This window comes from Zingiber officinale, chromosome 3B (assembly GCF_018446385.1).
Source record: "Zingiber officinale cultivar Zhangliang chromosome 3B, Zo_v1.1, whole genome shotgun sequence".
In the NCBI taxonomy this organism is placed as follows: Eukaryota; Viridiplantae; Streptophyta; class Magnoliopsida; order Zingiberales; family Zingiberaceae; genus Zingiber; species Zingiber officinale.
In genome coordinates, this window is record NC_055991.1 from 35,821,867 (window position 1) to 35,834,809 (window position 12,943).

A 12,943-nucleotide genomic window follows, 5' to 3' on the forward strand; every position below is an offset into this window, starting at 1 on the left:
TGAAACCCTTAATTTCCCCCTTGATACTAAGGTCAACAATTAACTTAATGATAATCCCATATCACTCAAGTATTTAGGAGTAAAAACTCCCCCTAAAAGTCAACTCCTCCTTGACTAATAGGTAAAACTCCCCCTAAAGGTCAACTCCCCCTTGACCATTGCACCAACAATGTCTTGGAGAGTTTCAAGCCTTTAGAAATCCAAAACACCAACTTTCAGCTGAAATTTCAGATAAAACAGTCGAAAATCAGCAAGTTGGCACGTTCTGATCGGTCACCAGACCGATCAGCCTTCACTGGATCGGTCACCAGACTGATCCACACTCTCCTGGATCGGTCCTAGTGACCGATCCACACTTTCCTGGACCGATCAGAATCCTCTCTGATCGGTCCACAAGTCTGATATCAGAATTTCTGATTTTCCTCCCGAAATTCAGAAACTCCTAGAAAATTCCAGAAAATTCCAAAAATTGTAAAACTTTGAGGATACATTCCTCATAACATATATTATCACGGAAAAATAATTTTCGATGAAAATAACTTCCATTTTCAAAACTTGATACAAAGTTCGAAAAACTTTGAAATAGTTCAAGTTTAACTCAACTTTGTATCAACTTGCTCAATGATGAATGCTATCACTAGAAAAGCTTCATCAAGGTTTTTCAAATCAATTTTAAAATGATTTTAAACCCTTTAATTTAGGACCATAATCTCAGGACTATATGTACATGACTTGTACACAAGTTTTCCCTATGATCCTCCATTTCGAATTAGGCTCATCTAGGTACAAGAACTATGCACCTTGATCCTAACTCATCATCCTAATATCTCACACACATCTAAGGTGTATCAAATACATCCAAGTCAATTTTGATGTGAGATATGGGTTTATGTCATCTTAAGCTAAGTTCTCATGCATTTTCTAAACAACAATTTGATTTCCATATCAAATTGAGTTTTTTTTATCCTTAAATCAATTTAATTGATCATAAATGCAAGAGATGATGACATGACATAAAGTAATATCATAAGTGAACATATGTGCCAATGTCATGATGTCATGGCATAAAGTATGAAACTTAAATAAGGCATGACATATAGCTAACCTAAGTATTATCATGACATTTCAAATGATAATAAATTAAATATGATGTCATGACATGGCATATGGCAAACAATACATGGCAAATAATATATAAAGGTATAGAAAATACCTAATTCTAGCCTTAGTTGCCATTTTTGATAATTTTGATCATTTTGCCATAGGTTCTATATTCCTAAGAGTAATAGACTTAAAATCATATACCAAGGATGTTTAGATCACTATGTGCCAATTAAACTGACCTAAGAGAACTCCTCAAATGTAGTTGGCACATTCTAATCACCTTAGGAATAATTCTTAATTTTATTTTCAAGGCTTGATCACACCTTGAAAATTCCTAAAGTGCCACCTTTTGCCATGATTAGGTTAACTACCTATTCAAGTAAGGTTGGCACACCCTAACTCATCTAGCGTGATGAAATCATGCTCCTAGGAACCCAATACATATTTGAGCTCATTGGGTTCACTAAATATTCACTAGGGATGACTTCCCTAGCAACCCTCCTAATGACCCTCCTAGGCTTTGAAGCCTTGGTCATTTGGGACTCATCAAGATCAACTCTAGGGGTGACTCCCCTTGTGACCTTGGTGATGGTCTTCCTAGTCCTAGGTTTTGTTCCATAATCGAATGGAACATCATGGTAAGTGGGCTTGACCACTTGGGACTTAGGTTTGTGACCCAAACCTTTCTTGTCCTTGGACTTGGGTTTTTGACCCCTAGACCCTAGAGTCAAATCCTCAAGAGCCTTTTCTAGAGAGTCAAGTCTTGACCTCAATACTTGATTTTCTTTCTCTAATACCTCAAGCTTTAATTTATCATTTTTCTTTGAGGTATTCCTAGGCATATGTCTAGATGATTTGGGATTTCTACCTAGATTTTCCTTAGCCTTAGATGGGTTAATTCTAGGGTTGACATTTCTAGTATTATCCTTATCTAGGTTAACATGTTTGGCTCCTAAGCTCATGTATTGGTTCCTAAAGTTAACATGCTTATCATTATTAACAATTGTAACAAAACTACTAGCTTGTGTCTTATTGCAAGAATGAGACTTAAATGTTACCTTAGGGTTTGCCTTAGCTCCCCCTATTGACGTGCTCGACCTCTTGTCCTTGTGAGGTTGCCTCCCCCTCAGACATTGACTCCTATAGTGTCCCTTTCGCTTGCATTGGAAGCACACCACGTGCTCCTTGCCTTTGCGTGTCGGGACTCCGGCTTCCTTGACCTTTGGCGTCGGTGGAGTCTTCCTAACCCTCTTTGGACACTTACTCTTGTAATGCCCAAATTCCCTACACTCAAAGCACATTATGTGTAATTTATTTGAAATTAAATGGCTTGAGTTACCTAGGGTTGAGGATGGATGTGAGCTCTCTTCTTCATCCCTTCCGGAGATAGAAGCTTCTTCTTCTTGCTCCGATCTTGAAGAGGAACTCTCCTCCTCTTCTTCCTTAGATGTTGAGTAGCCCTCAACCTCTAAATCCATGCCTCCACGATGTGAGCTACTTGGCTCACTTGACTCCTCTTCATGACTTGAAGTGGGGTTCTCCTCATGGAACTTTGCCAAGTTATTCCACAACTCCTTGGCATCGTTATATCCACCTATCCTACACAAAACATCATTAGGTAAAGAAAATTCAATGATTTTCGTTACCTCATCATTGATGGTTGATTGGTGGATTTGCTCCTTCGTCCACTTCTTCTTCTCCAAAAGTTCTCCTTCTTTATCCAATGGAGGAGTAAAACCTAATTGCACACACCTCTAATTTTCTAGGTTAGTCATAAGAAAGTACTTCATTCTTACCTTCCAAAACGCGAAGTCATCGCGATCGTAGAAAGGTGGAATTGTGACGTCTTCTCCAAATAACTCCATTCTCTAGCTCGTGCTCCCCCGGGTGTTGATCCAATGAAGAGCGACCTCGCTCTGATACCACTTGTTAGGATCGATGGTCGCGGCTAGAGAGGGGGGGTGTGAATAGCCGACCCCAAATCTTCGTTTCTTTCTACAAGTTGACGTTAGCGCAGCGGAAAATAAAACAAAGAAACAAAGACAAGAAGATCAAACCTCAACACGCAGCGATGTAACGAGGTTCGGAGATAAACTCCTACTCCTCGGCGTATCCGTAAGGTGGACAAAGCCTATCAATCCGTCGGTGGATGAGTCCCCGGAGAACCGGCTAATATATATACTCCTTCTGGGTGGAGAAACCTCGCCACAATCTTTCTTGCACCAGCAAGAATAGGAGTACAAGAATACACAAGAAGAAGCAACAATATGAATGAAAAAAAACAAACAATCTTGCCTTCTCGTCGGCTGTTGATGAAGCAGCAACTTCACGGGCCAAATACAGCAGCAACTGTTGGAGACCCCAGCCGAGGAAGCTCACGCGAAGCTTCAGCTAAGAAGAGCTCAGCAAAGCTCAGCAACAACAAGCTGTTACAGAAGCAAGAGGTAGCAACTGAGGAGAGGAAGAAGAAGAAGCATTGCTGTAGAAGCCCTCGATCTCCTTTTATAACCTGCACTGCAAAGAAGACAGCGAAGAAGACGGAGATAGCCGTTGTCACTCATAACGGCTATACCTGGACCGATCAGGCTCCACCCTGATCGGTCCGAGGCCTACCTGATCGGTCTGAGGCCTCCCTGATCGGTCTTGGGGACTGATCAGGACCTATGCTGACCGGTCCCCAGACCGATCAGCACTCTTCACAGAGAACTCGCCCAACTCTCTGATCGTCTCCTGATCGGTCTATGGACCGATCAGGGTGCATGTGGATCGGTCCACAGACCGATCCCCTCCTTTTCTCTTTGCCTTCTGTTTGCTTTCTGATCGGTCTGCAGACCGATCAGATAACATACAGTAACATACTGTTTGGTTACTGATCGGTCACCAGACCGATCAGATAACCCAATGTATCACTGGATCGATCCACTGATCGATCCAGCTCTTGGTTTTTGCCCAAACCAAGTCCCACGCCTTCCAAACCAATATCCGGTCAACCTTGACCTATTGGTATCTCATGCTTAGCATCTGGTCACTCCCTTGACCTGCTAAGACTCCCTACCAAGTGTCCGGTCAATCCCTTTGACCCACTTAGACTTTTCTCTTCGTGCCAAGTATCCGTCACTCCCTTGACCTACTTGACCTTCACAACACCAGATGTCCGATCAGCCTTGATCTATCTAGATTTTTCCTTGCCTGGCTTCACTCACCAGGACTTTCCAACTGCCTGGCTTCACTCACCAGGACTTTCACTTTCACCTAGCTTCACTCACTAGGGTTTTCACCTGGCTTCACTCACCAGGATTTCCAATCTGCCTGGCTTCACTCACCAAGACTTTTCCGTCTGCCTGGCTTCACTCACCAGGACTTTCCATCTGCCTGGCTTCACTCACCAGGACTTTCACCTGGCTTCACTCACCAGGATTTTCACCTGGCTTCACTCACCAGGATTTTCCATCTGCCTTCCTGATCTAGAGAACGAGCTACCGAGCCCTCTCTGACCTAGTCCAGAGAACGAGCTACTGAGCCCTCTCCATCTTTCACTTTCGGTCCAGAGAACGAACTACCGAGCCCTCTCCGACTTCCACTTGCCAAGTTCCCATACTTGGACTTCTCCGTGCCAAGTCTCCATACTTGGACTTTCTCCTGTGCCAAGCTCCCTGCTTGGACTTTTCCCGTGCCAAGCTCCCTGCTTGGACTTTTCCGTGCCAAGTCAACTCACCTCGGGTCAACCAGATCAACCTTGACCAAGGGTTGCACCCACAACCTCCCAAGTTTCTGTTCTTGTCAAACATCAAGATACAACTTGAGTTAGGTCAACTCGAGTCAGGTCAACCAGGTCAACCTTGACCTAAGGTTGCACCAACAATCTCCCATTAAAATACAACTCTTCTGTTCTCGTCAAACATCAAAATACAACTCGAGTCAGGTCAACTCGAGTCGGGTCAACCAGGTCAACCTTGACCTAAGGTTGCATCAACATTCTCATCCAAAATAAATCATTATAATATTTAAGACCTTCAACTTTATGAAGTAATACTTTAAATTAAAATAGGAAATGTGCTAGGGTAGGCAGGACTTGTTGAAAATACAAAATTAAATTATTTTAGATGTGAATATGAATGGGTAGAATTAATATATTCATTGTATCTAGAATAAGAGTAATTTTCGTCTTCGATCGTATTCGTTGTATGTGAGTTTAGAAAATTAATATTCATCAATCTAGAGCAGTATCTAGATTATTTTCTTGTATGTATAAATACCTCCATGTACTTGCATTTGAGATACAAAGAAATATAAAGAAAAAAGATATATCTTTGTAAAATTATATAAGCAATTTAAAATAAAAATAAAATATTATTATCTCTTTCTCTTACCGTTACCCTTATATGAAAAAAAAAATAATAACTCAAATTAGTTTTATTGACTATCCCTGTGATGACCGATCTAATTCTACAGAAGTTTTCTACCGGCCACCATCGTAAATCAGGAAGCGAGTGTGGTAGCCAGCTCAAAAGCCCAACATCCTTTGGTTGTGCTTTCTATTTAGAGGAAAAAATTCTGCAAATATGCCATATTTAGGAATCGAACCGTAAATATATAGTGTTGGATCGAGACGCGCTAGAGGGGGGGTGAATAACGCTCGCGGCTATTTTGTTCGATTATCGGAATCGTAAAACTATCAAAGTAAAATACGCAGCGGAAAATGTAAGACACAAACACAAAGACACGGTCGTTTACTTCGTTCGGAGCCTGTGACGACTCCTACTCGAAGGCCCGCGATCCTTGATCGCTTTCCGTGGGAAACAACTAATAGCTCGACAAGAGTACAAGTATAACAGTTAAGTACAATAAAAAAAAGTACAATTATACCGACGACAATATCGTAATCTGAAGATTTCGGAGCTCCGGGTCGTCGGTGTCTCGTAGCAGCAGTTCGGGATCGTCTCATGAGCAGCTTGTAGCAGAACGATCGCTTGGAAATTGTTGTATAGAGCTGCTGGTCGAGACCCCTTATAAAGAGGGTTCAAAGCACCTTATACTGTTCATCAAGGCGCCTTGAACGAGCCGAGTCACCCGCGTGGATCAGCACTGACCTGGTCGAACTCTATCTGGTTCAAGGCGCCTTCAGCCTATCCAAGGCGCCTCCAACCTCCGGTCCAAGGCGCCTTGAACTCCATTCAAGGCGCCTTGAACTCCATTCAAGGCGCCTCCAGTCTGCTGCGCTGGCCTTTTCCTGGCTCGCACCCGAGGCGCCTCCAAGCTCCATGGAGGCGCCTCGGACACTGTTCATCCGAGTTGTAACTTGCTCCTTTGTTCCTGCAAAATGTGTTAGTCCCAAACACATACCCTGCAAAACAAAGTTAGCACAGTACACATGATAAATAAAGAATAGACAGTCTCCGGACTGTCCGAGTCTGACTTCGGGTTTCCGACCGGAAACCCTAGGTCGACCCGACGCCTACTGTTCCCTCTACGGGGAACGCGTCCTCACCTACTCCACTCAGGAGATTTACCTGTTGCCAGTATGATCCTCCAGATCGACTGGACTTTTGCTCGGCACTCGATGCTTCCGGACTTTCTGCTGAACATCCGCTTCACCGGCCAGTTCAGACTTTCACCTGGTTCGCGACACCAGGACTTATCACCTAGGGTTACCACCCCCTAGGACTTTTGCCTGAAGCCATCGACCTGCCAAGACTTTCCGCATAGGGTTACCACCCCCTATGACCTAGGGTTACCACCCCCTAGGGTTTTACCTTGCCTAACCGCAGTTAGGACTTTCCTGAAACACTCAGCAAAAGCTGTCAGACAACAAAACACCTTAACTTTGAATCCTTTGCCATTATCAAAACTTAGGTTCGATCGTCGGATGCTTCCCGTACCAACAATCTCCCCCTTTTTGATTATGGCAATACGTAATTCAAAGTTAAGAAAAATAACATATGTAATAACTGCATAAAGTTAACCAAGCTTAAGTAAATAAAACTTCAAATGCAATAACAGTTAAGCTGGAAACTTTTTACCTTGGTAATATTAGACTCCCCCTTAATAAAAGCCCTCCTTTTATTAAATACTTTGAATTTTCCTTTAACTTTTAATTTACCTACTCTCCCCCTTTGCCATATATCAAAAATAAACCAGTTTGAAAGTAGATTTGTATTTTTCTGAAGGAAAATTTTCAAAGAGGGATAAAAATAACTTTTCTCTTTAGCAAAACGACTTAGCTTGAAAATATTTAGCTATATATATTCAGCTTCGAAATGATTTGTATTGAGAAAATATTTTGCCAAATAGCTAAGTTTAGAGTACAATCTAACAAAGTCTAGTTAAAATAGTCTTAAAATTAACTAAGTTCGAAAATATGAGTATTTGAATTTTCAATAAAAGGATTTGCTTAGAAGTTATAAAATATGAGGTCACTTGAACACTTTAAAACGTTATAAAAAGTTTGACTAGATTTGAAAATATTTGAATATTCAATTACATGGACAAGTTTTTTGAAAAAAAATTGTAATTAAGTTTTGAATACTCATTTTGATATTAAAGAAAAATATTTAGTTTTAGGACAGAGGGAGTAGCAGGAGTTTGTTTTCTAGTCCAAGCATGAGTCAAATTAAATTATTGAGTTTAATTTGATTAAGTATCAGAGCCTTAAATTAATCAGGTAAAGTAATTTGATTAGAACCTTAAAGTACAATCATGCTTAAACAAAAAATTGAAACACACTTTTCCCAATTGTTTAACCTTTGGCTACTTGCTGATTGCCTAGAGGGCAGTAGCTTTCACATGGTTAGTCAAATTAAGTCCATTTGGTCCAGTTAGAGTTGGCTAGAGCTGGAAAACTTAATTTGATTAATGTTTATGATGTGTTTAACGCCCAGACTCATATCGATGCACAAATATAAGCATTCCTGAGTCCAGGCTGTACCCTATGCATCTCACGCCTTTTTAAGTTTTTCAAACACAAGCAAGGTAGACCTAGGTGTTTGTGAGATGCTCTGGCTTTAATCTAGGGGTACATGATATCTAGGGGAAAACCTAAGCTAAATCCAAATTTAAAAAATCTAACAAAATTGGAGTTTTGAAAAATATTTTATCCTAGAAATTTTAAAAGCAAATGATAACCAAACTCAGATTTTGTGAAACTGAATAAGCATGCAAATAAGTATATCCACAGAATAAGGAAGTCTAAACAAGTGAGACAACAATCCACAGAATAATGCATAACAGAGTCATATCAAATAGCAGGATCATCTGCTTGAGGAGAAATAGCTGGAGGATCATGGGGCTGCTCCGGTGCTGGCTGACCTAGCCGTCGTATCTCGTCACGAAGGGACGTAAATCCGGCAGCCATCTCGGATCGAATAGAGAGAACTATCCGTCGTGTCTGGATGGACTCAACCTCGAGTCGAGCTAGTCTGTCCTCGACGGAGAGTGAGGAAGAGGTCGAAGGTCCAGCTGAGGTGGATGGTCTGGCAGACGGGGAGGGATCCGCGAAAAGATCCTCAGCTAAGAAATCAGCCCACTCCTCTCCCTCGCCTGGTAAATCATCGGCTGCTGGAGCGATAGGGGCAGCTGCCTGCTGTGGTCGTCCTATCCATGCTAGAACCCCATCAGCTGTGATATCGGCACTGGCTAGTCTACAACTACGGGATCCTAGCTCATCATATATAGTAAGAGGAATGACTGTTCCTCTGGTCACATTTATACCCTCTATCGTCGAAAAGAAGCGTGTCAGAATATGACAATAGGGCATGTGGACTATCTTGGAGGTGACTGTCCCAGATGCACAGATAATGTTCTGGAACATATGCAGGGCAATATCGATGTCAAATCGATGACACAGGGCGTACAAGAAGAATGAGTGTGAAGATCTCATCTTCGGGACATCCCGAGATGAGATCAGCAGAATACATGCTGTCAGGACCCTATACATCATGTAGTCCTGAATCCGAAGAGTAACTGACCTGAACTCAGTCAAGTCAGCAGGTCTCTCTCCCCCGAGGAAATACGTATAGATAGTATCTAACGTAATGTGGGAGTAAGGATAGCCAAATGGCAGATCCCTACTGGGGTAGCATAGAAAGGTAGACTCAGAAGCCCTAAGTCCTAGGGTGGGGCGTAGCAGAGTGGGAGTAAGCTCAATGTCCACGCCAGAAACTCTGGTGCTGTACCTATTATCATCAATCCTCTCAAGATTGTGATAAAACTGTGCACATAACTCCTGGTTTACTGTATCAGTGCAGTAAACCAATTGATCCAGTTGATAGTGCTCTATCATTTGAATAGTTGGTTGACAATACTGGGTATAAAAAGTCTTATTTACATATCTAGGTTTGATAGGTTCAAAGATGTAATTAGCAAAGGTATCCCTAAGATGTATAGTCGGGAATCGGATATCTGCTGATGGAATTCTAGCTGGATTAAGATCAACATGTCGGCGTTTCCTATTTTGAACGATTTTACCAAAAATTGACAGAAATAAGCAAATATTCTAAGTAAAACTTGATCGGAAGGGATTAGGATTATACCTAGGAGGCATTGTCATGTAGAGAGGGAAAAAAACGGTTGAGGGAGCCTTAGTTGGGTAGAAACCGCACGAGTATCGCGTGCTCGGCGTCGACAGAAAACGAACAGAAAAGCTTCTGTTCGTTTTGATATAAAGTGTTGAAGGCGCCTTAAACCAAGGTTTAAGGCGCCTTATATAAGTTGGAGGCGCCTCGGGTTGATCCGAGGCGCCTTAAGACGAAGCGGCCGGAATTTTCCCGCCGCTTGCTAAGGCGCCTCCTTTTGATGGGAGGCGCCTCTAATAAGCTCCACCCGATTTTTTTTTTTTTAATTTAAATTTAATTTAATTTTGAAGAGGTTTTGAAATAATTTAGAAATTGAGTTTTAGAATTGATTTTTCAAATAATTTTGAAATTGAGTTTTAAAATTGAGTTTTAAAATAATTTTGAAATTGAGTTTTATAATTGATTTTTAAAATAATTTTGAAATTGAGTTTTAAAATTGAGTTTTAAAATAAAGTAATTTTGAAATTGAGTTTAAAAATAATTTTGAAATTGAGTTTAAAAATATTTTGAAATTGAGTTTAAAAAATATTTTGAAATTGAGTTTAAAAATAATTTTGAAATTGAGTTTAAAAATATTTTGAAATTGAGTTTAAAAATAATTTTGAAATTGAGTTTAAAAATAATTTTAAAATTGAGTTTAAAATAATTTTGAAATTGAGTTTAAAATAATTTTGAAATTTGAAATTGAGTTTAAAATTGAGTTTGAAATTGAGTTTTAAAATTGATTTTGAAACGATTTTGAAAGGAATAATTTTCAAATGAATTTTATTACTTAGTCATCTCACCCGATCTAAATTTTCAATCAGGGAATCCTATGATTGATGTGAGATGATTTATAATTCAATTTTAAGGTTTGGGTTAACTTTGTGTTAGATTCAGGTTTAGCTTTGGTTTCAACAAGTAAGCATTCTTTGGATAAACTTCTGGGCTATGGTGAGTCACAAGGAACTCATTAAAGTAACCATGCCTTCGAGGTTTTCCAAATAGTCCTACCCATTGAGCTTAGTACTAAACCTTGGTCTAACTAGTTAGTGTTGGGACCTTGACGTCCGCTAGAGGGGGGTGAATAGCGGCTCACCCAAATCGTTCGCTTCCTACGTTGTTAGCTTGCGCAGCGGAATAATACAAAAATAAACAAGCTAAACAAAATATAAGATAAGAAAGAATGCAAACCAAGCTACACGATCATTTACGTGGTTCGGAGATAAAGCTCCTACTCCACGGCGTGTCCATAAGGTGGACGATCCCTATCCGTCGGTGGATTACTCCCCGGAAGACCTCCGGCTAGCTCAAACACCTTGTGGGTGGAGAAACCTCACCACAAACTCACCAAGACCTCTTGGATACAAGGAAAACTCTTGAGCACTTATAGACTACTAATTAGACCTTAACCAAGTCTAATTTCGTCAACCCAAACCAAACTCCCAAGCTTTGGTTTTATAGCCCGCGGGTTGAAAACCCCGCCTACCAGTCGACTGCTAAAACATGCAGTCGACTGCCCCAGTCGACTGCACCAGTCGACTGCTAAAACATGCAGTCGACTGCTACAGTACTGCTACAGTAACGCTACAGTACTGCTACAGTAACGCTACAGTGCTGCTACGGTAAACCCTAATTCTAGTATTTTACTCTGAGTACAATCTCTCAGCACTCGTCTCTGCCCGACCAACTTAGACCTAGCCTTCTAGCCTCCTCCATCAGCCTTGCGTCCCTCGGATGCATCCCCATCCTTCACGTCTTGCCTTCTGGAGCTTCCATTGACCTTGTCATTGTTGTCGGGTCTTCCTTTGCCAAGAGGTCGCGCCTCCGGGACTTCATCCATTGCCAAGTTACACTTGGACTTACGTTGCCAAGACCACATGCTTGGACTTACACCGCCAAGACTCATCCTTGGACTTTTCTCCTTTGCCAAGATCACACTTGGACTTCCTTGTTGTACCTGTATCCTGCACACTCACAATGCATATCAAATACAACAATAAACCTAACTTAAACCTTTGCCCAAACATCAAAACCTAGGGTCACTAGATTGCTCCAACAGTTAGGATCCATTTAAGGGTAGCTTCGGTCAGTTCCACTTGGCCAAATGCACCAGGTCGAAGCCATATCTTCCTAGACATGCGATGCCCAAGCTTCCCTAACGTACTATCTTCCAAAAACTTCACCAGTACTGTGGTTCAAGTTAACCTTAGTTCGTTTTAATCTAACCTTAATTACCCTGCCGAGTAATCTACTCTTGTTTTACCCATTTCGGGTAGATTAGGTTCAGTTACCCTGCCGGGTAGTTTAGTTGGGGGTGCCAGCGAGTCTAGATCCCTTATCTTCATTTTGAGTTTTAATTTCGAATTTTGAATTTAATTTTAATTTTAAATTTTGAATTTAATTTTTAATTTTAATTTTGAATTTAATTTTTAATTTTAATTTCAAATTTTGAATTTAATTTTTAATTTTAATTTCGAATTTTGAATTTAATTTTTAATTTTAATTTTGAATTTAATTTTTAATTTTAATTTTGAATTTAATTTCGAATTTAGAATTTTTAAATTTTTAGGATTATTTTTCTTTTTGCTCCCCCTGGATCATGGCCTCGATATGGTCTATCGAGGTAGTATATTTGATCCTTTGGAACCCAGTATTGGCCAAGTCCAACTTGATTAACCAAGTTAGACTTGGAGACCCATGCTTGGACTGTTTTAATACTTTGTTTGTTTATTAATGATAAATAAGATCTATATTTACTTTTGTAACCCAGCCCAGTTTTGTTGTAGATGGCTCTTTGTGTCCCAAGAATCAAGTTCAAATTCTTGGAGCCCAAAGTAAACCGTTCTAAGGTATTTTCTAAATCTTTAACCTGATTTATTAGACTTGAATTTTCTTCCTCAAGTTTTTGAACTTGAGTTGGAAATTCAGTCTGACTCTGGTCAGGTAAGGATTTGGTGTTAGCCACTTATTTAAGGACACTAACTTCCTTTAGAAGTGACTTAACTTTCAGGTTTGATTTAGCTAATTTGCGCAATAAATAGCTAACTAAAATGTTCAACCGGGAGATACTTACAGCGGGGTCTGGTCCTTCGGAAACGGATACGGATCCGTGGCTTTGCTCGGACTCTGCCTCAGACTCGCTCTCACATCCGGATTCGACGACTTGGTCTCGGGCCATTAATGCAAGTAGACTCGTTTGTTCGAGCTCGTCGTCGTCGTCCTCCGATGAAGATTCGTCCCATGTGTTAGGATCCTTCGTACTCGGCTAGAGAGGGGGGTGTGAATAG